General features: G+C 46.4%; 1 protein-coding gene across 2 annotated transcripts in view; it reads left to right on the forward strand.

Moving 5' to 3' along the window:
• The window catches only part of DPYD (dihydropyrimidine dehydrogenase), a 627421-nt gene that overhangs the window by 494424 nt on the left and 112916 nt on the right, over window positions 1-20081 (forward strand). The window lies entirely within an intron of this gene.

Genomic DNA, 20081 nt, shown 5'->3' on the forward strand with positions numbered 1-20081 from the left:
GTCATATACTAGCCCACTTGGAAAGGACAGGAGAAGAGGGTTTGTTGGTTTGTTTTGTTTTTAATGAGAATGTTGTCTTATAACCATCACAGAGGGTACAGGAAGTAAGTGCTTCACAGAGCAGAAGGGAAAGCACTGCTCTTTTACAAGCTTCTGACTATGTGCTTTTACTCTTGTAGTCACCCTCTAATACTCTGAAAATCGTAATAATAATGAAACGTAGAAAATTCAGGAGACATTTCAGTAGACTACATAATTACAGCGTTTTTTAGGTATCACAACATACTAATTACACATGCCTTGCTCCTAGCTTTGTGCAAAACATTGGAGTTGTTAATACCTATGGTATCCTATAGACAAGGTTTCTTAGAAAGGATGTGATCAACAACAAGCAGGAGGATATGAAAAGTTCAACAATTTAGAATCTTTCGTCCTGACGCTTGTAGAAGTTATCTAGCGAAGGTTACACTCAGTACATATCATCTTAATATCAGTTACTTACTACAGACTTTATTTGTTTGCCAGCACTAGGTACTGTAAGTATGAATTAACAGTATACTCACTAGTCGCTTCACTGCCCATGTCTGAATTTTCTAGAATAGGCTCCAGCTTTATCTTTGCATTTTGCCTTAGCTCATGCTATGGTTAGTGAAATTAATTTGAAGACAGACCATTTATAGTATATCCAAACTGAATAAAGATGCAAATGACGACTATTTTTAAAACCGGTGGAAAATTCTAGCCAATACATAGACTTTAAATTCTTTAATTTGCCACTGGAGCATGCAAGATTTATGATTTCCTGAAGTACCTGTTATATTCTACCTATTTATTTATAGTAAAGGGACTAAGAGATTGCCTACCTGACTACAAGAAAAAGCTATTTGTAGCTACAGTACTCATATATTTAAAGGAGTGTTGTATTCTTTCCTTTAAGATTTCGCATGTACGACATAAACCTAATCAAACTTTCATGCCCTCTAGCAGGTAACCTCTGTATGAACTAAAGAGTTGAAATATTGTTTAATCATGCTGTATACCACTTTTTTACAGTGATAGGAGAAGCATTATTTCGGTCATATAGAAACAACCAAGATAAAATATGTTGTTCTATGAGGGGAGAAATGTCTTTTTTATTAGCCATCACCTTAAATGTTCTGATATTGTCGATGAATAATTGTTTCCACTCAGACCTCATAGTTTATAAACATTTTAATGCACTATTTCAATTTTTGAACTTGCAATATTTGGATCTGAGTATTGACTTAATCTCAGCTGTCAATCCTTGCTTCACTGTTACAGTCCAAAATTCAACTATTATTAACCTTTGTTGTGACAACTGACGAGAATAATGGTTGAATTTTGGTCCTCTAGTGTTGAGTGAAATCAATAGCTTTAAATGGTAGTTACCAGTCCTACCTGATCTATCACAGTCAAAGAAAGGGAAGCCTTTCCGAATGCATAGAAGATGGCTGTGGAAATTAAATAACTCTATTTAAGATTAAGGGAATGCGGTGCATTTTAAAATTAGTTTGTTTTATAAACATTGGTATGTTTGGGGTTTTTCACATTTTTAAATTTAAAAAGCTAAATCTGGACTAATGAAATGTAGCATGGTTCCACTGTCTATGTAGAAGCAAGGCTCTGTCATCAAAATAAACGGAATTGTCTTTTTCTTCATGGTGAGGAAGAAAAAAAACCCAAACAAGAAAGTCTTTACATGTACTGAAAAAGGGAATAATTGTAAAGGCTACTAAATAAAGACAACTTAAAACATTTTGAGCTACCCCTGTTTTTGCTACTGACAATCCTCTTATTATTGCTTCAACTCTCAACGCTAATCTATATTTTAGACTTTTGTGTATTTAGTCAGTCAAAACTTTTGTGCTGATTTTTGACCTTGTCTTCAAGTTCGTTAATTTCTAGTCTGTCTATCATACATTTTCAAAGCAATGTGTAGGAGTTTTCTGCACAAATCCTGCTAACAAGGAATTCAAAGTAGAGCTCCCATGCATCACTTTGATAAATGTATTCTTGAGTTTGGATACTGACCTGTGTTAATATTGGCAGCTATTAGAGGAGATACGTTAAAATGTGAAGCATAGTCTGATGTGTTTTTTTTAACTGCTAAGTGTTCTATTGTGCAGCTGCAATATTGTGCGCAAGTAAAAAATGCTGTAGTATTTTTTTTCTAGTTTAAATTGTTCAAATTGTAATGGGGAAAGATGGTAAACAAAGTATTTATCACATATTTATGAAACCATACAAAAAAACTGTTTGAAAACTTAGAGAAGGGAGGGGATCAAAATAATGTTTTTCAAGATGACCTATATCAAAATTGTTAATTATAAGATGAAACATTGTAGTGAAACAGACTTTATTTCTGGCACCTCCCAAAAATTAAATTAGTTGTTCAGGAGAGAGGGCAAACTAGACGGAGTTACAAGATTGAATAAAATTAAGAAGATTGAAGATGGGGATGTGCTTGAACTGAAGTTTATTCGGAAATCTTGTTTTCTATCATAATCTTTTATGAATTTAGAGAACTGTATTTTTTTAATGCTGCACTGGATTTTGAGCTGAGGCTTTGTACTGGAGCTGAGTATTCTTCTTCAAGTGATTGCTCATATCCATTCCAGTTAGGTGTGCGCCCTGTGCGTGCATGTTCGTCGGAAACTTTTTACCCTAGCAACTCCAGTGGGCAGGCAGGTTGCCCCCTAGAGTGGCACCGCCATGGCGCTCGATATATACCCCTGCCGGCCCACCCGCTCCTCAGTTCCTTCTTACCGCCGTGTCGGTCGTTGGAACTGTGGAGCGCGGCATTGCTGTCCTCCACGTCCCTAGCTCTCCTTCGTTTTATGGTTCATAGTTGTACTTAGTAGTAAAAAGTTATAAAAGTATAGTTAATTAATTGTTGTTTGTAAATAGTTGTAAATACTTACTAGCGGGTTTGGGCCGTAGCCCTTCCCGGCACCCGGCACCGGGCCCATGCCTGGTTCGCCGGGCTTCAAACAATGCTCGGCCTGTAAGAAGCCGATGCCAACCAGCGATCCCCACGACGCTTGCCTAAAGTGCCTAGGGGAATCGCACATTTCGGACAAGTGCCGCATTTGCAAGGCTTTTAAGCCTAGGACAAAAAAGGAGAGGGACCAGAGATTAAGGATTCTCCTTATGGAAGCGGCACTGAACCCAGTAACTTCAACGCGCCGGCACCGGAAAGACACCCCAGCAACGTCCTTCCCCGGCACCGGGACCCGAAGCAAGGCCTTCGAAGTCTGCGACTCCATCCAGGCAGACTCGAGTGGAGTCCCCCGGCACCTACCTCGGCCATGGCACCACCAGCAGGGATCCCGTCGAGTCCAGTCCCTTCTAGCTCCCCCATAAGATCTGGGGTTGAGCTATTGGTCCCATCGATGCCGGAGACTTTCGCTTCGGCACGGGACCTGATTGCTCTTACAGAGCCAACCCAGCCTCAACCCCCGGTACCCCGGTGCGGGTTGTATCCAGAGGCAAGCCGACGACGATGAGAGCGCCGTCTCAGGACTCACCCAGCCAGCACCAATCGCTGTCGAGGTCCCGACGCCATGGACGCTCTCGCTCCCGGCGCCACTCACAGTCCCGGCACCGCTCCCCTCGGCGGTACCGGTCGCACTCGTGGCGCCGATCATCCTCCAAACAGTCCCGGTCTGGATCAAGTCACCGCTACCGGCACCGGGACTCTAGGAGCCATTCCCGTTGGCGATCAACTCCCCGGTCGACCTCCCGGCACCGAGCTGGTGGCAGGTCCCGGTCGACCTCCCAGCACCGCGTCGGTGGCAGGTCCCGGTCCCGATCGGCCTCCCGGCGCCGTGTCGGAGGCAGGTCCCGGTCGCAATCCCGGCACCGAGTTGGAGGCAGGTCCCGGTCCCGATCCCGGCACCGGTATGATTCCCGGTACCGGTCTCCAGCACCGAGAACATCTTCGGCATCAGGACTAAGGGATCCCTACCAGCCGTGTTCGGCCCCTCCATGGCCTTCCAGACAGCCGTCTGTCTCGTCACAGACAGAGAGTGTATATGCGCTGGACACAGACAGACACGCGGCCCTCTTTCAGGATCCTCCTCCGCAGGACCAGGGACCGCAGCAGTGGGGGTTCTGGACACCCTGGGCGTACCACCAAGCCCAGGGCCCTCAACAACTTCCTCCTCAGCCTGCGACGGCTGAGCGCAGGATGCCGGAGGCATCGCTGTCTCGCCCCCCTCCCTCTCCGGAAGGGGAGGACAGGTCCAACCAGCAGGACCCTGAGCTCCCTCCGGAGTCAGAGGCGCAGGTTCAGACAGAGCCCCCTGTGGACGCTTTTTTGCTAGGGGTCTCCTCATCATCCTCTCCCGATGAGGCAGTGGCAGGCACATCTTCCACCAGCCCTCCCCCACTCGACCTCAGGGCGCACCAGGACCTCCTCAGGCGCGTAGCGCAGAACTTAAACCTGCAAGCTGAGGAGGTCTCCGAGATCGAAGATCCCGTAGTGAGCATCTTCTCGGCAGATACTCCCACCAGGGTTGCCCTGCCCTTTATTAGGACTATCCAGGCCAACGGCAATAACATCTGGCAGTCGCCGGCCTCCATCCCTCCTGCTGCACGAGGCTTGGAGCGTAAATACATGGCTCCCTCCAGGGGTTATGTGTACCTCCATGGTCACCCGACACCGTGCTCCCTCGTAGTGCAGTCGGTGAACGAGAGGGAGCGTCACGGACAAGAGGCCCCAGCACCCAAGTCCAAGGAGGCGAGGCGTATGGACCTCCTAGGCCGCAAGGTCTATTCGGCCAGTGCCCTCCAGCTCAGGGTCTCCAACCAACAAGCCCTCCTTACCCACTATGCCTATAACTCCTGGGTGGCAGCGGATAAGTTTAAGGAGTTGTTGCCACAGGATGCACATCAAGAATTTGTGGCAATTCTTGATGAGGGCAAGAAGGTCACAAGGACCTCGTTGCAGGCCTCCTTGCATGCAGCAGACTCGGCCGCTCGAACCCTCGCCTCAGGGGTTACAACGCGCCACATCTCCTGGCTTCAGGTTTCTGGCCTTCCACCGGAGCTCCAATATACCATCCAGGACCTCCCGTTCGAAGGTCAGGGCCTGTTCTCGGAGAAGACAGACCCCAGGCTAAAAAGCGTGAAGGACAATCGGGTCATCATGCATTCCCTAGGGATGCACACACCCGGGACACAGCGCAGACCCTTCCGGCCGCAACAACAGCAGCAGCACCGGCCGTATCCCCAGTTCCGCCAGCAGCAGGACCTCAATAGGCACCGTGGCAGAAATGGCAGGCGCAGACAGTTGGGCAACCAAGGGGGGCAGAACCAGGGCTCCTCCAAAGCCCCACCTGGGCCCAAACCTTCGTTTTGAAGGTGCGCCCGAGGGCGCGGTACCAGTTTCCCCCACAGATCCTCCCCCCCCCCGTTTTCCAACCGCCTTTCGTTTTTCCTCCAGGCGTGGACCCAAATAACATCTGACCGCTGGGTCTTACGCACTGTGCAGACGGGATACCGTCTGCAGTTTACATCTTACCCTCCCTCCTGCCCCCCACCCTCATCCCTCTTCAGGGACCCCTCTCACGAGCAATTCCTCCATGAGGAGGTGCAGATGCTCCTCGACAAAGGAGCCATAGAGGCGGTTCCAGAGAACGAGAAGGGCAAGGGGTTTTATTCCCGCTACTTTCTGATCCCCAAGGCCAAAGGAGGCCTCAGACCTATCCTCGACCTGCGGGAACTCAACAAACATATGGTGAAGTTGAAGTTCTGCATGGTATCCCTGGGGACCATTATCCCATCTCTGGATCCTGGAGACTGGTACGCTGCCCTCGACATGCAGGACGCTTACTTTCATATCGCCATATTGCCGCAACACAGATTTTTCCTTCGGTTCGTGGTCGACCGCCATCATTACCAATTTGCGGTCCTCCCGTTTGGCCTCTCCACGGCCCCGAGGGTATTCACGAAATGCATGGCAGTCGTTGTCGCATATATTCGGCGCAGTCGCATTCACGTGTTCCCTTACCTCAACGACTGGCTGATTCGAGGCACATCAGAGCTGCAGGTCCGCAACCACGTCCGCAGGATCAGCGGACTCTTTGCTACCTTGGGCATCATTATCAATGTGGACAAGTCCACTCTGCTCCCAACGCAGAGGATAGAGTTCATCGGGGCCGTTCTGGACTCCACCTTGGTCAGGGCCCTTCTGCCGTTGCCCAGGTTCCAGTCACTGTCGGCCATCATTCAACGCTTGCAGGCGGCCCCCCTGACCTCTATAAGGACATGCCTAACCCTCTTAGGCCACATGGCAGCCTGCACATTTGTGATAGGTTATGCGCGGCTCCGCATGAGGCCCCTCCAATCTTGGCTCATCGCGCAGTACCGGCCGACCAGACATTTGCTGGACACAGTTATCACCATCCCCCAGGGAGTATTGGATTCCCTCCGGTGGTGGCTAGACCAGTCCGTCGTGTGTGCGGGGCTCCCGTTTCATCTGTCTCAACCCTCGGTATCCCTAACAACGAATGCCTCAGACCTGGGCTGGGGGGCCCACCTCGGAACCCTGAGGACACAGGGCCTGTGGTCCCCTCAGAAAGTGGACCTCCACATCAACATACGGGAGTTGAGAGTGGTCCGTCTTGCTTGTCAAGCGTTCTCCCATCAGCTTCGAAGTCGCTGTGTTGCGATATTCACCGACAACACGATGACCATGTACTATGTCAACAAGCAGGGCGGCACGAGATCCTCTCCCCTATGTCAGGAGGCGATGCGGCTCTGGGATTTTTGTATAGCCCACTCCATTCGCCTCACAGCTTCCTTCCTCCCCGGAGTACGGAACACGCTGGCAGACCGCCTGAGCAGATCCTTCCTCTCACACGAGTGGTCCCTTTGCCCGGACGTCGCCCTCTCACTCTTCCAGAGGTGGGGTTGTCCCCGGGTGGATCTCTTCACGTCCAGGGGGAACAGGAAATGCCAGGCGTTCTGCTCCTTTCAGGACTGGGAGCCCGGGTCGGTAGCGGACGCCTTCCTTATCCCGTGGACGGCCCACCTGTTCTACGCGTTCCCTCCGTTCCCCTGGTCCACAAGGTCCTTCTGAAGGTGCGCAGGGACAGGGCCCGTGTGATTATGATAGCTCCAGCGTGGCCCAGGCAACATTGGTACCCCATGTTGCTGGACCTGGCCATAGCCAACCCAGTCCCCCTGCCCCTTCACCTGGACCTGATCACCCAGGACCACGGCAGGCTCTGTCACCCGGACCTCCAGTCACTGCACCTCATGGTGTGGCTCCTGCGTGGCTGACCAGGTCCAAATTACGCTGCTCTACCCCGGTACGTGAAGTACTCCTGGGCAGCAGGAAGCCTTCCACCAGAGCGACGTACTCGGCCAAGTTGAAGCGTTTCTCCTGTTGGTGCGCGGAGAGGGGTTTCCTCCCTATGGAGGTTTCTGTCGCCAATATTTTAGACTACATCTGGTCCCTCAAGCAGCAGGGCCTGGCGATATCGTTCCTTCGGGTTCACCTGGCGGCTATCTCCACCTTTCATCTGGGTGGGGATGGCCGCTTGGTTTTCTCTCACCCGACGATGACTAGATTCCTGAAGGGACTAGCACGTTTCTACCCCCAGGTCCGACCCCTACCCCTACTTGGGATCTCAACCTGGTTCTGGCTCGGCTCATGGACCCTCCTTTTGAGCCGTTAGCGACTTGCTCCCTGGTCTATCTCTCCTGGAAGACTGCCTTTCTAGTGGCCATCACCTCAGCTAGACGGGTGTCGGAACTCCGGGCCCTCACGGTAGATCCCCCGTATACGGTCTTCCATAAAGACAAGGTGCAGCTGAGACCGCATTCTGCCTTTCTCCCCAAGGTGGTCTCAGCCTTTCACGTCAACCAGGAGATCTTCTTCCCTGTCTTTTTCCCGAAGCCTCATTCATCACGCAGGGAGCAACAACTCCACTTGCTTGATGTTTGTCGGGCTCTCGCGTTTTATGTGGAGAGGACCAAACCGTTCCACAAATCCCCCCAGCTTTTCGTGGCAGTAGTGGACCGAATCAAGGGGCTTCCCATTTCCTCAAAGAGGATATCCTCATGGGTAACGTCCTGTATCAGGACCTGCTATGACTTGGCTCACATCCCTACGGGCCATGTGACTGCGCACTCTACCAGGGCGCAGGCGTCATCGCTGGCTTTCCTCGCCCACGTGCCCATCCAAGAGATCTGTTGGGCAGCGACCTGGTCATCGGTCCACACCTTCGCTTCCCACTACGCCCTGGTCCAGCAGTCCAGAGATGACGCGGCTTTCGGCTCTGCAGTGCTCCATGCCGCGACTTCTCACACCGACCCCACCGCCTAGGTAAGGCTTGGGATTCACCTAACTGGAATGGATATGAGCAATCACTTGAAGAAGAAAAGACGGTTACTCACCTTTGTAACTGTTGTTCTTCGAGATGTGTTGCTCATATCCATTCCACACCCGCCCTCCTTCCCCACTGTCGTAGTAGCCGGCAAGAAGGAACTGAGGAGCGGGTGGGCTGGCAGGGGTATATATCGAGCGCCATGGCGGCGCCACTCTAGGGGGCAACCTGCCGGCCCACTGGAGTTGCTAGGGTAAAAAGTTTCCGACGAACGTGCACGCGCGGCGCGCATGCCTAACTGGAATGGATATGAGCAACACATCTCGAAGAACAACAGTTACAAAGGTGAGTAACCGTCTTTTGTTATAAATTCTCTAAATTAGCTACATACATGCAGGATTTGTTTCTGAACACCAGTAGAGTCACTGTCCAGTTCTGGCAACGTCTTAGAAGCTGCTGCTGTTTCTTCTGATGATAGAATGGGACTCAGAGCTTTGATGTCTCAACTCAGCCATGACAAAAAGCTTGGCCCTAATCCAAAGTGACTTGATTCTGTCTATGGTCGGCTCCAGGGTTTTTGCTGCCCCAAGCGGCGGGCAAGGGGGAAAGTCACAATCGGTGGCCTTTTGGCGGCAGCTCCACCCTGCCGCTTTCTTCTTCGGCAGCAATTCGGCGACAGGTCCTTCCCTCCGAAAGGGACTGAGGGACCAGTTGCCAAAGAGCCCAACGTGCTGCCCCTTCCCCTTGGCCGCCTCAAGCACCTGCTTGCTGAGCTGGTGACTGGAGCCGTCCCTGATTCTGTCCAATGATAGTTGGTATGATTGGGAAAAGGAGAGAATCTATCTCTGTTAGGCTTTGCAGAGTGGAACTTAAAAGTGGCCAATCTGAACAACACCTGCTCAAGTCAAGACACCCTGCTTTACCTATATGTTGGGGCTTTATTTCTTTTAAGACTGAAAACAAAGCTAGAATCTAGTCTTTTCCTTGGTTTTTATAGGGTAATTAAGAGAATAAGAATTATAGGGCTAAATCCTGATGCTCTTCTTCAGTTTTTACTCTTTCCTTACTCAGGCAAGCCTCTGTTGTTTTAATGTGAGTTTATATGGGCATGATCTTTAAATGGTATTGTCTTTGTGTGAGTAAGAAAGGTGATTTTTTTAAAAATTGAGAATAGCCATGTTATACAAGAGGTTGTATTAACAGGAGTGTCACATGTAAGACACCTGAGGTAATTGTTCTGCTCTCCTCTGTGCTGGTGAGGCCCCAGTTGGAGTATTGTATCCTGTTTTGGGCACCATACTTTAAAAAAGATGTGAACAAATTGGAGAGAGTTCAGAGGAGAGCAGCAAATATGATAGGAATTCTAGGAAACATGACCTATGAGGAAAGATTGAAAGAATAAGGCCTGTTTAGTCTAAAGAAGAGAAGGCTGAGAGGGGGAATAAGTCTTCAAATATAAAGTGCACATTTTCAAAATCTCCTTCTAAATTTGAGGCTGCGATTTTCTGCATGCAGAAAGGTATTTTGTCATCTAACTCCTATTGATTTCCCTGGGTTTTAGGCACCTAACTGCCTTTTTAACAGCTAGGCCTTGGGCACTTCAGAAAATTTTACCCAACATTCATAAATAACTACATGTATAACTGCGAGTACCATCACTCCTGCATTCGGTTAAGCTCCCTCTTTGCTGTCTCTTTTGACAGCTGTGGCTGGTGGAAGATGTTGACTGAATTCTCTCTGTCAAATTTCCTGAGAAATGAGGAAATATTTTACTCAGACTATAAGAAGAGGGTTATTTGTCTCCCACCTTGGGAAATTTTCCCCCTAATTTGACAGGCTTTAAATAAATTGTTTGTTTTAATTAAGTTTGAAATGGGACAAGTGCATAAACTAAAAAGCCCCTTGCTAGGATAAGAGGATACAATAAGATTAGCTGTGAAATTCACAAATGATGTCTCTTTTGCTGTAGTGATTAATTGCAACTCTGTAATTAGGTACTATGAAATTTAGGCAGATTCAATTTTATGAAGGTAATATTGGACATCCCAGAGGTGGGAGGAGAAGAGATTACTTTTTTCTATATCACATGGAACAGAGGAATAATAATCTGAAAAGCAGAACTTGGATACTGGAAAGAGGCTCTGAAGATATCAATTTGCAATGATTAAAGTGAACCTCTTTGCTTTTCTTATGAAATGTTGGAAGTAAGAGCAAGAGAGTGAATCATCAAACGCAGATACCATGAAACTTTAAAATGGTAATTCTTAAAATCTCAGTCTTATAAAGGCTAAATCCTAACCCTGGTTTATCTGCAGGGAAGAAGTGTGATAGCCACGTACATTATGTAAATTGGCTACACACTGGACCAACAAATCCTGTTGGCTTGGTGCACTGTGGAAGAAGGATCAAGGAAAACCCAGATCTTCTCGGTGAGCAGCTGTCTTGGATGAAGGGGGAGTCTAGGGAAATGAATATGCCTCCATCTCCCAAGCTTCCCTATATGGATCCTAATCCTGTCTGCCCCCATCCAACAATAGTATGGGAGTTACTGCAATCCCCCCATTCACCTCTAACAGTCACAACAAACAAGACCAAAACCAGAGTCTCTTTCCTGTGTGGTGCTTAGAGGAAGTCTCTAGAAGAGGAGGAGTGTCTTAGATGTGCTGGGCCCACTCTGAGCTTCCTTGCTGACACTCTCCATGGTAGATTGTTGAATTATGTAGAGTTAGGTGAATAAATTTCTAAAAATTAAAATGTAGTGGCACAGTCTTGCAAGCACTCCATCTGTGGAGCTCCAGAGGGGGCAGGGGTCCTGGTTATGTTAAGTCTCATTTTCGTTAGCTCCATCTTGCTGTTTCCCTGTCTTGCACTATACAAGCCATTCTTCCTTGTCCTAAAGGTACCCACACTACTTAGTGAAACTTATTTACTATCCAGATTGAGGGAGTTTTGTGCATTAATTTTTATAAATTTCACATGCTCCTTAGTTTTCCTGTGTGATATTATCCTGCCTGGCTGCATAAGTGTCATAAACAGATAGCTAAGGGTTAATGTCTCTTACACCTGGAAAGAGGTAACCTGAAGCACCTGACCAGAGAACCAATCAGGAAACCAGACTTTTTCAGGTCTGGGTGGAGGGAAGTTTGTGTCTGAGTTCTTTGTCTGGTGGCTATCTCTCTCTCGGCTATGAGAGGATCTCTGTTTCCTGCCTTTCTAATCTTCTGTTTCCCAGTTGTAAGTACAAAAGATCAGATAGTGATTTATATGGTTTTTTTGTATTTACATGGTATAGTTGCTGGAGTGCTTTGAATTGTATTCTTTCTGAATAAGGCTGTTTATTCATATTTCTTTTAAGCAATTGACCTTGTATTTGTCACCTTAATACAGAGAGACCATTTTTATGTATTTTTCTTTCTTTTTAAGACTGTTGGAGTTTTCTTTAGTGGGGAACTCCAGGGAATTGAGTCTGTGCTCACCAGGGAATTGGTGGAAGGAAGAAGTCAGGGGGAAATCTGTGTGTGTTAGATTTACTAGCCTGACTTTGCATTCCCTCTGGGTGAACGGGGGAAGAGAGATTAGCTCTCGGTACTTCTGTTTTCCAAGGCTGGAAACGGGAAGGGTGGAATCCCTCTGTTGAGATTCACGGAGCTTGCTTCTGTGTGTCTCTCCAGGAACACCTGGAGGGGGGAAGGGAAAAGGTTTATTTCCCTTTGTTGTGAGACTCAAGGGATTTGGGTCTTGGGGTCCCCAGGGAAGGTTTGGGGGGACCAGAGTGCCCCAAAACACTCTAATTTTTTGGGTGGTGGCAGCTTTACCAGGTCCAAGCTGGTAACTAAGCTTGGAGGTTTTCATGCTAACCCCCATATTTTGGACGCTAAGGTCCAAATCTGGGACTAGGTTTATAATAATAAGTTAAATCAAAGGAGGCAGCAAGTGGTAGAAATGAAGAAATGGCAAAGATAAGTACTATTACAGAGAATGCCTTTGTGGGGGAAACAGTGGGGAAACTATTAGTCGGGGAATACTCCTGGCCTGACTCCACCTGGGCTGACAAAGTTTACTCTTCCTAGGCCAAACCAAGGAATATAGGAGATGCTAAATCTGAAATATGCTAAGCCTAAGGAAGAAGAGGGTTGAGTGGACTGTCAGCAGCTGCCCTGAAGGGAAACAATGAGAAGGAAAAGAATTCAGAGTGCAAGTCTGCTTCTCTCAACCTAGAGATGGAGATAACAGGGCTGAATGGAATTTACATAGCATGCAAGGAAAGATTAAGATTTAGATGAGGGGAAATATGCATACAAACCTTTATTGTTTTTACCCTGTGCTCTGTGTGCTATCGACTTTTGGGGTGAATAGATAATGCTGTGGTTTTTGAAGGAGCTGGTTTTCAGTCACTTTAATCAGGCACTGTCACCAGGTCCTCCTGGAGGAGAAGTGTTAATAGGTGCCAAACACAGTTGATCCTGTTGTGCATCAGGGTTGGTAAATGGGGGCTGCAGCCCAGAGACTCAGTCCTGGAGTGGTAGGACAGTGTGGTTCAAACCGAGAAGGTTGAAGATAGCAAAACCTGTGTAATGCGCAGCTTTCCCTGTAACCATGATAAGTGCTAATTCCAAAACCATCTTAACTTGTCTGTAATAAGAATAATGTAAGGAGAAGGGATACAGTGAAATCGAAAGACAAAATGTAAAATTGTTAAAAGGATTTTTTTAAAAACAAACTGAACGATTAATCTGTAAAGCTCATTGCCATAATATATCCTTAATGGAAGAGCTTTGTGGTATTCAAAAAAGAATTAGAGATTAATATAGATGATATTGACAGACTTTAAAATGTTTTTATCTTACCTAATGTAACTAAAACCTTGCACTACAGGGCATAAGATAGCTTGTAATTGATAAGAGCTGGGAAGAAAGGTCCTCTTAAGCAGATCTCCTACGTGGTGTCTAACATCTTATCTGAAGCATCTGAAATTGACTGTTATCAGAGACAGGATTATGCATTTAGATGAATCACTGGCATGATCCAGCATGACAGGTCCTGCACTTCTAAATAAGTGTGCATTACTGAGTAACCGCATTCAGGATTTTGGCTGGCAGAAGTCACACTCTGCACTTTCTGTAACTGCAGTGGCCCAAATCCTTCAGTCCTTACCCTGTCTTTATACAGGCAAAACTGCTGCCATTAAAGTAATTAAGAACTGAGTGAAGACTGTAAAGTTTGGTCCATTTTATGTAATTGTAATTAGGCAAGATTAGCTAATGTACTGTATTGAACAGTACAGTTTCTTTCTGAAATTCCTGGGGTAATTTCTGCTGTGGCTTCTAGTTTTCTGACAAATATATTCTCATTTTAAAATGGCAAATGTATATGAATTGTCTTCCAAATGTTCCCAAAATGCATTTGTATGGCTGTAAAAATAACCTGTGGTCATTAAATATTTTTTCTTTTCATCCTATTCCTGTTACTCAAGCCACATCTCCTCCGCTCCCTTGATTAAACATCCTTATTGTGAGGACTACCACTATACCTCCACTTTGTTCCTCTTCTTTCCCCATCTTTCTTTCTCTTCTCTGTTTTCTGTTACTCCTCTTTTCTCCGATCTATATTTCCTTCCCTGAAATAACTCCCAGTTCCTGGTCTTCATGGGCTTTGCTGCTACCCCCTTCCATTTTCCATTAATTAAATTATTAATGCTAACACCAAAGTGTCATTACTGGAATTTAGGTTCAACATCCTCACCCAATACCAAGGGATGGGGAGTATACAGAACTAACGTTTCAAGCTATCAGCAGACTCAGAAAGACAAGAGGGTATCAGTTTATGCACAGTTCATTTATAGACTCATAGACTCGTAGGTCAGAAGGGACCAATATGATCATCTAGTCTGACCTCCTGCACAAGGCAGGCCACAGAACTCTACCCGTCCACTTTTATAACAACCCCTAACCCAGGACTGAGTTATTGAAATCCTCAAAATTGGTTTGAAGACCTCAAGCTGCAGAGAATCCACCAGCAAGCGACCCATGCCCCACGCTGCAGGGGAAGGCGAAAAACCTCCAGGGCCCCTGCCAATCCGCCCTGGAGGAAAATTCCTTTCCGACCCCAAATATGGCGATCAGCTAAACCCTGAGCATGTGGGCAAGACTCACCAGCCAGCACCCAAGAAGGAATTCTCTGCAGTAACTCAGTTCCCATCCCATCCAACATCTGCCCGCAGACCATTGAGCAGACTTATCTGGTGATAATCCAAGATCGATTGCCCAAATTAAACTATCCTATCATAACATCCCCTCCATATACTTATCAAGCTTAGTCTTAAAGCCAGATAAGTCTTTTGCCCCCACTACTTCCCTCGGAAGGCTGTTCCAGAACTTCACTCCCCTAATGGTTAGAAACCTTCGTCTAATTTCAAGTCTAAACTTCCTAATGTCCAGTTTGTACCCATTCGTCCTCGTGCCTACATTAGTACTAAACCTAAATAATTCCTCTCCCTCCCTAACGTTAACCCCCCTGATATATTTATATAGAGCAAGCATATCCCCCCGCAGCCTTCTTTTGGCCAGGCTAAACAAGCCAAGCTCTTTGAGTCTCCTTTCATAAGGCAGGTTTTCCATTCCTCGGATCATCCTAGTAGCCCGTCTCTGGACCTGTTCCAGTTTGAATTCATCCTTCTTGAACATGGGACACCAGAACTGCACACAATATTCCAGATGGGGTCTCACCAGCGCCTTATATAACGGTACTAACACCTCCTTATCCTTGCTGGAAATACCTCACCTGATGCATCCTAAAATCGCATTTGCTTTTTTAACAGCTGTATCACATTGGCGGCTCATAGTCATCCTGCTATCAACCAGCACCCCAAGGTCCTTCTCCTCCTCTGTCGCTTCCAACTGATGCGTCCCCAACGTATATCTAAAATTCTTATTATTAATCCCTAAGTGCATGACCTTGCACTTTTCACTATTGTATTTCATCCTATTACTATTACTCCAGTTTACAAGGTGGTCCAGATCTTCCTGAATAGTATCCCTGTTATCCCTTCTCCGTGTTAGCAATACCCACCAGCTTTGTGTCATCCACAAACTTTATTAGCACATTCCCGCTCTTTGTGCCAAGGTCAGTAATAAAAAGGTTAAATAAGATCGGTCCCAAAACCGATCCTTGAGGGACTCCACTAGTAACCTCCTTCCAGCCTGACAGTTCACCCTTCAATACGACCCGCTGGAGTCTCCCCTTTAACCAGTTCCTTATCCACCTTACAACTTTCATATTCATCCCCATCTTTTCCAATTTAACTAACAGTTCCCCATGTGGAACCGTGTCAAACGCCTTACTGAAATCGAGGTAAATTAGATCTACCGCATTTCCTTTATCTAAGTAATCCGTCATCTTCTCAAAGAAGGAGATCAGATTGGTTTGGCACGATCTACCTTTAGTAAATCCATGTTGCAATTCGTCCCAATTACCATTGACCTCTATGTCCTTAACTACTTTCTCCCTTAAAATTTTTTCCAAGACCTTACATACTACAGACATCAAGCTAACAGGCCTATAATTACCCGGATCACTTTTATTCCCTTTCTTAAAAATAGGAACTACGTTAGCAATTCTCCAGTCGTACGGCACAACCCCCGAGTTTATCGATTGCTTAAAAATTCTCGCTAATGGGCTCGCAATTTCACGCGCCAGTTCCTTTAATATCCTCGGATGGAGATTGTCCGGGCCCTCCGATTTTGTCCCATTAAGCTGTTCAAGTTTGGCCTCTACCTCAGTTGTGGTAATATCCACCTCCATTTCCACATTCCCGTTTATCATCCCTCCATCATCGCTAAACTCCTCACTAGTCTTATTAAAAACTGAGGCAAAGTACTTATTTAGATATTGGGCCATGCCTAGGGTATCCTTAACCTCCATTCCATCCTCAGTGTATAGCGGCCCCACTTCTTCTTTCTTTGTTTTCTTCTTATTTATGTGGCTGTAGAACCTTTTACTATTGGTTTTGATTCCCTTTGCAAGGTCCAGTTCAGTGCGGCTTTTAGCCTTCCTCACTTTATCCCTACATGTTCTGACCTCACCAAGGTAGCTTCCCTTGCTAATCCCGCCTTTCTTCCACTCCCTGTAAGATTTCTGCTTTTTCCTAATCCCCTCTCTGAGTTGCTTGCTCATCCAGCTTGGCCTACAACTCCTGCCCATGATTTTTTTCCCCTTTCTTGGGATGCAGGCTTCCGACAATTTCCGCAGCTGCGACTTAAAGTAATTCCAGGCCTCCTCCCCATTTAAATCCACAAGTTCCTCCGTCCAATCCACTTCCCTAACTAATTTCCTTAACTCTTTAAAATTAGCCCTCGAGAAGTTGAAAACCCTAATTCCAGATCTACATTCGTTTATCCTTCCATCTAGTTTGAACTGAATCAGCTCATGATCACTCGAACCAAGGTTGTCCCCTACCACCATTTCTTCTATGAGGTCCTCACTGCTCACCAAAACCAAATCTAAAATGGCATCCCCTCTCGTAGGTACTTCAACTACTTGATGAAGAAATCCATCCGCTATCACATCCAGAAAAATCTGATCCCTATTATTCTTGCAAGCACTCATCCTCCAGTCTATATCCGGGAAGTTGAAGTCTCCCATAATCACACATTTCCCCTTTGTGTTTACTTCATTAAAGACATTAAAGAGGTCTCTATCCATATCCAAATCAGATCCCGGTGGTCTATAGCACACCCCAAGCACTATCTCAGGGGAAGCTCTAGTTGCTTTTTTACCCAGTGTGATTTTTGCCCAGACAGACTCTGTCTTATCCATTCCATCGCTTCTTATTTCATGACAGTTAATCTCATCATTGATGTACAAGGCTACTCCACCACCTTTGCCTTTCTTCCTGTCTTTTCTAAACAGCACACAGCCTTCAATACCTGTACTCCAGTCATGAGTACTATTCCACCAGGTTTCTGTTATCCCTATAATATCCGGTTTCACTTCCTGCACCAGTAGCTCCAGTTCCTCCATCTTGTTACCTAGGCTCCTCGCATTAGTGTACAGACATTTTAATTTTTGGCGTTTGGCGTCAGTGACATTCTTTCCCCCGTCGTGCACAGACCTTCTACCACCAGCATCACCCATTAATCTGGTTTCTACTCCACTATTCCTCCTTGGATCAATTCTTTGGTCCGCAAGGGTATCCACTCTCACTTTGTTTACTTCCCTCTCCAGGTTATATTCCGGCGTGGAGATCTCCTGAACATCTCCCAACCATCTCCCCCAACTTCCTAGTTTAAAGGTCTCTTGATGAGGTCGGCGAGCCTCCATCCTCGAATTCTATTTCCCTCCTTACTTAGATGAAGTCCATCCTGAGCGAACAGTTGTCTATCCGTAAACGCTTCCCAATGACCGTACATCCCAAAGCCCTCCTTATAACACCAATGCCTGAGCCATCTGTTGATCGCCATAATCTTGTCACTCCTTCGTCGCCCTGCGCTAGGAACCGGCAGAATCCCACTGAAGATCACCTGAGCTTCGATTTCTTTGAGCGTCTTCCCCAGTCTGGCATAGTCCTCCTTGATACAGTCCAGCGAGTAACTAGCCGTATCATTCGTTCCCACATGAAGGACAATCAACGGATTCTTTCCCGCTCCCGTTAGGATCCTGTTCAGCCTCAGGTCCACATCCTGTATCTTAGCCCCTGGCAGACAGCACACCCTTCTGTTCTCCCGATCAGGTCTAGTTACAGGCCTGTCTATTCTTCTCAGTGAAGAGTCTCCAATCACGTAGACTTGCCTTTTCCTGGCGACAGTGTGATTCTCCGGTCTATCCCCCACACCAGCTGGCCACAAGTCCTCTCGATTTGTATTCGCCCTTACAATCCTCCTAGGGCTCATACTTGGTGTCGCCTCCATTGACTCCTCCCCTCCTTCTGCAGGACTAGCTGCTCGTCTCTTTTTCCTTGCCCTCTCTCCTTCAGCAGCCTGCTGTGCTCCATCTTCATTTTCCAACTCAGCAAACCTGTTCCTGAGTTCTATTTCTCCATCGCTGGCCCGTCTTTTCCTCCACCTGGTTCTCCTAGTCACATGCTTCCACCGTCCACTTTCCTCACCCAGCAGCCCCTCCTCAGAGTTCTTTGGTCCTGCTTCTATCCGCTCGTCTGAGCTTATCCCCTGTGCCTCATCATGTCTGTGTTCCATCATCTGCTCAAACCCGCTTCTAAACTCAGCCAGAGTTTCCACCTGCATTTCCAGTCCTCTTATCTTTTCTTCCAGCAGCTCTATCAGGCGGCACTTCATGCAGACAAAACTCCTTTCAGGTGCCCCCTCCAGGACCATGTACATGCCACAGCTACCGCATCCGGTCATCCTCAGTGTGTCTCTACCTGCTGCCTCTGCCTCAATCATACCCTTCCAACTCTGTGCCTGGCACTCCACGCCTCACACCGCACCACAAGCCACCACCAAGCACTGGGCTGCTGGCAGACCTCTGCCCCTTCCCTTGTCTGACTTCCTGGTTTCTCTGCCTTGGTCTCCCCTGTAACCTCCCCCTGGGAACTCCCACTGAAACTCCCCTGTTAGCAGCTCTGTTGGCTGGCTCCTGTGCCACTGCAGCTATCTTTACAACCAAGTACTGTAGGCAAAAATCTGCGGTTTTTGGTTTTGTTTTTTTTTAATGAAAATTTAGATTCTGGAATCTGAGTATTTGATGCGTTTTAATGGCATTTATTAATCAGGTCATGTAGGGTGGATGTTTGCTGCTGGAGGTCTAATAGTAATAATTCAAATTCCAACCTCTAAATCTAGACATTGGGGTAGCATGTAACTATTCTTATTTTGCACCTTATGAAAAGCCCAGGTTAACTAAAAGAAGGTGACATGAATATTTATTACAAGAAACACACTAGCAAATTTTAATGGCTAGGATGAGGATGAGGTAAACATGGATCTAATGATCTGTTCAAGGTGAATTAAAAGTACTGATATATGTTTAAAAGCTTAAGTGTGTTGGAGTGAGACTTTTATGGTAGCATGGCAAGCGCTATTAGGCCGTGATTGTGAGTTATATAGTGCAAACATCTTTTACATTATTGTCAGAATGTCTACGGGATAGAATTAACATCATTCTTCTAGAGGTTCTCTTTCTTCACTGGGCCTAAGGAGGTTTATAACTGAGAAATGAAACTCACAAAGATGCAACTTCTTTCATAATCCAATGCAGCTCTTATAAATATTGCATGAAAGTTGCATGTGCTGGGTAAATCACCATTTTTATTAGTTGGAATTTGCAGAGCTAAGTTTCATGATTTTTCTGTTCATGAAAAGTCATTGTATGCTGTGTAGATGTGCTGTACATATTGTTTTAATGTTTATATTTAATTGTTCAAGGCGAAATGAAAAAAGCAATGGCAAGAAGGCCAGGATTTGTTAAACTGACAACTTCAAAGTCAACTGAACTTTATAATGTAGCCTCGTCTTAAGCACATCATATTCTCATAGCAATGACAATGTTAGATATCTGTTGCAATTAATATCCAAATGAGAAGCATCTTATATATGACACATTTCAGGATCTGTGCCGAAGATAAAGAATTAGTATATGTAGACAATAGCTAGGATTGCAATTAAACTATCCACCGGTAACAAGTTTATACTGCATCTTGTAATAGCAACTTTTAGTTTTTCTGAAAACGTGTTAACACACCTGAATCAGATTAGCAAAGTCAAAAAATGA

The sequence above is a fragment of the Gopherus evgoodei genome, chromosome 8 (assembly GCF_007399415.2).
Source record: "Gopherus evgoodei ecotype Sinaloan lineage chromosome 8, rGopEvg1_v1.p, whole genome shotgun sequence".
In the NCBI taxonomy this organism is placed as follows: Eukaryota; Metazoa; Chordata; order Testudines; family Testudinidae; genus Gopherus; species Gopherus evgoodei.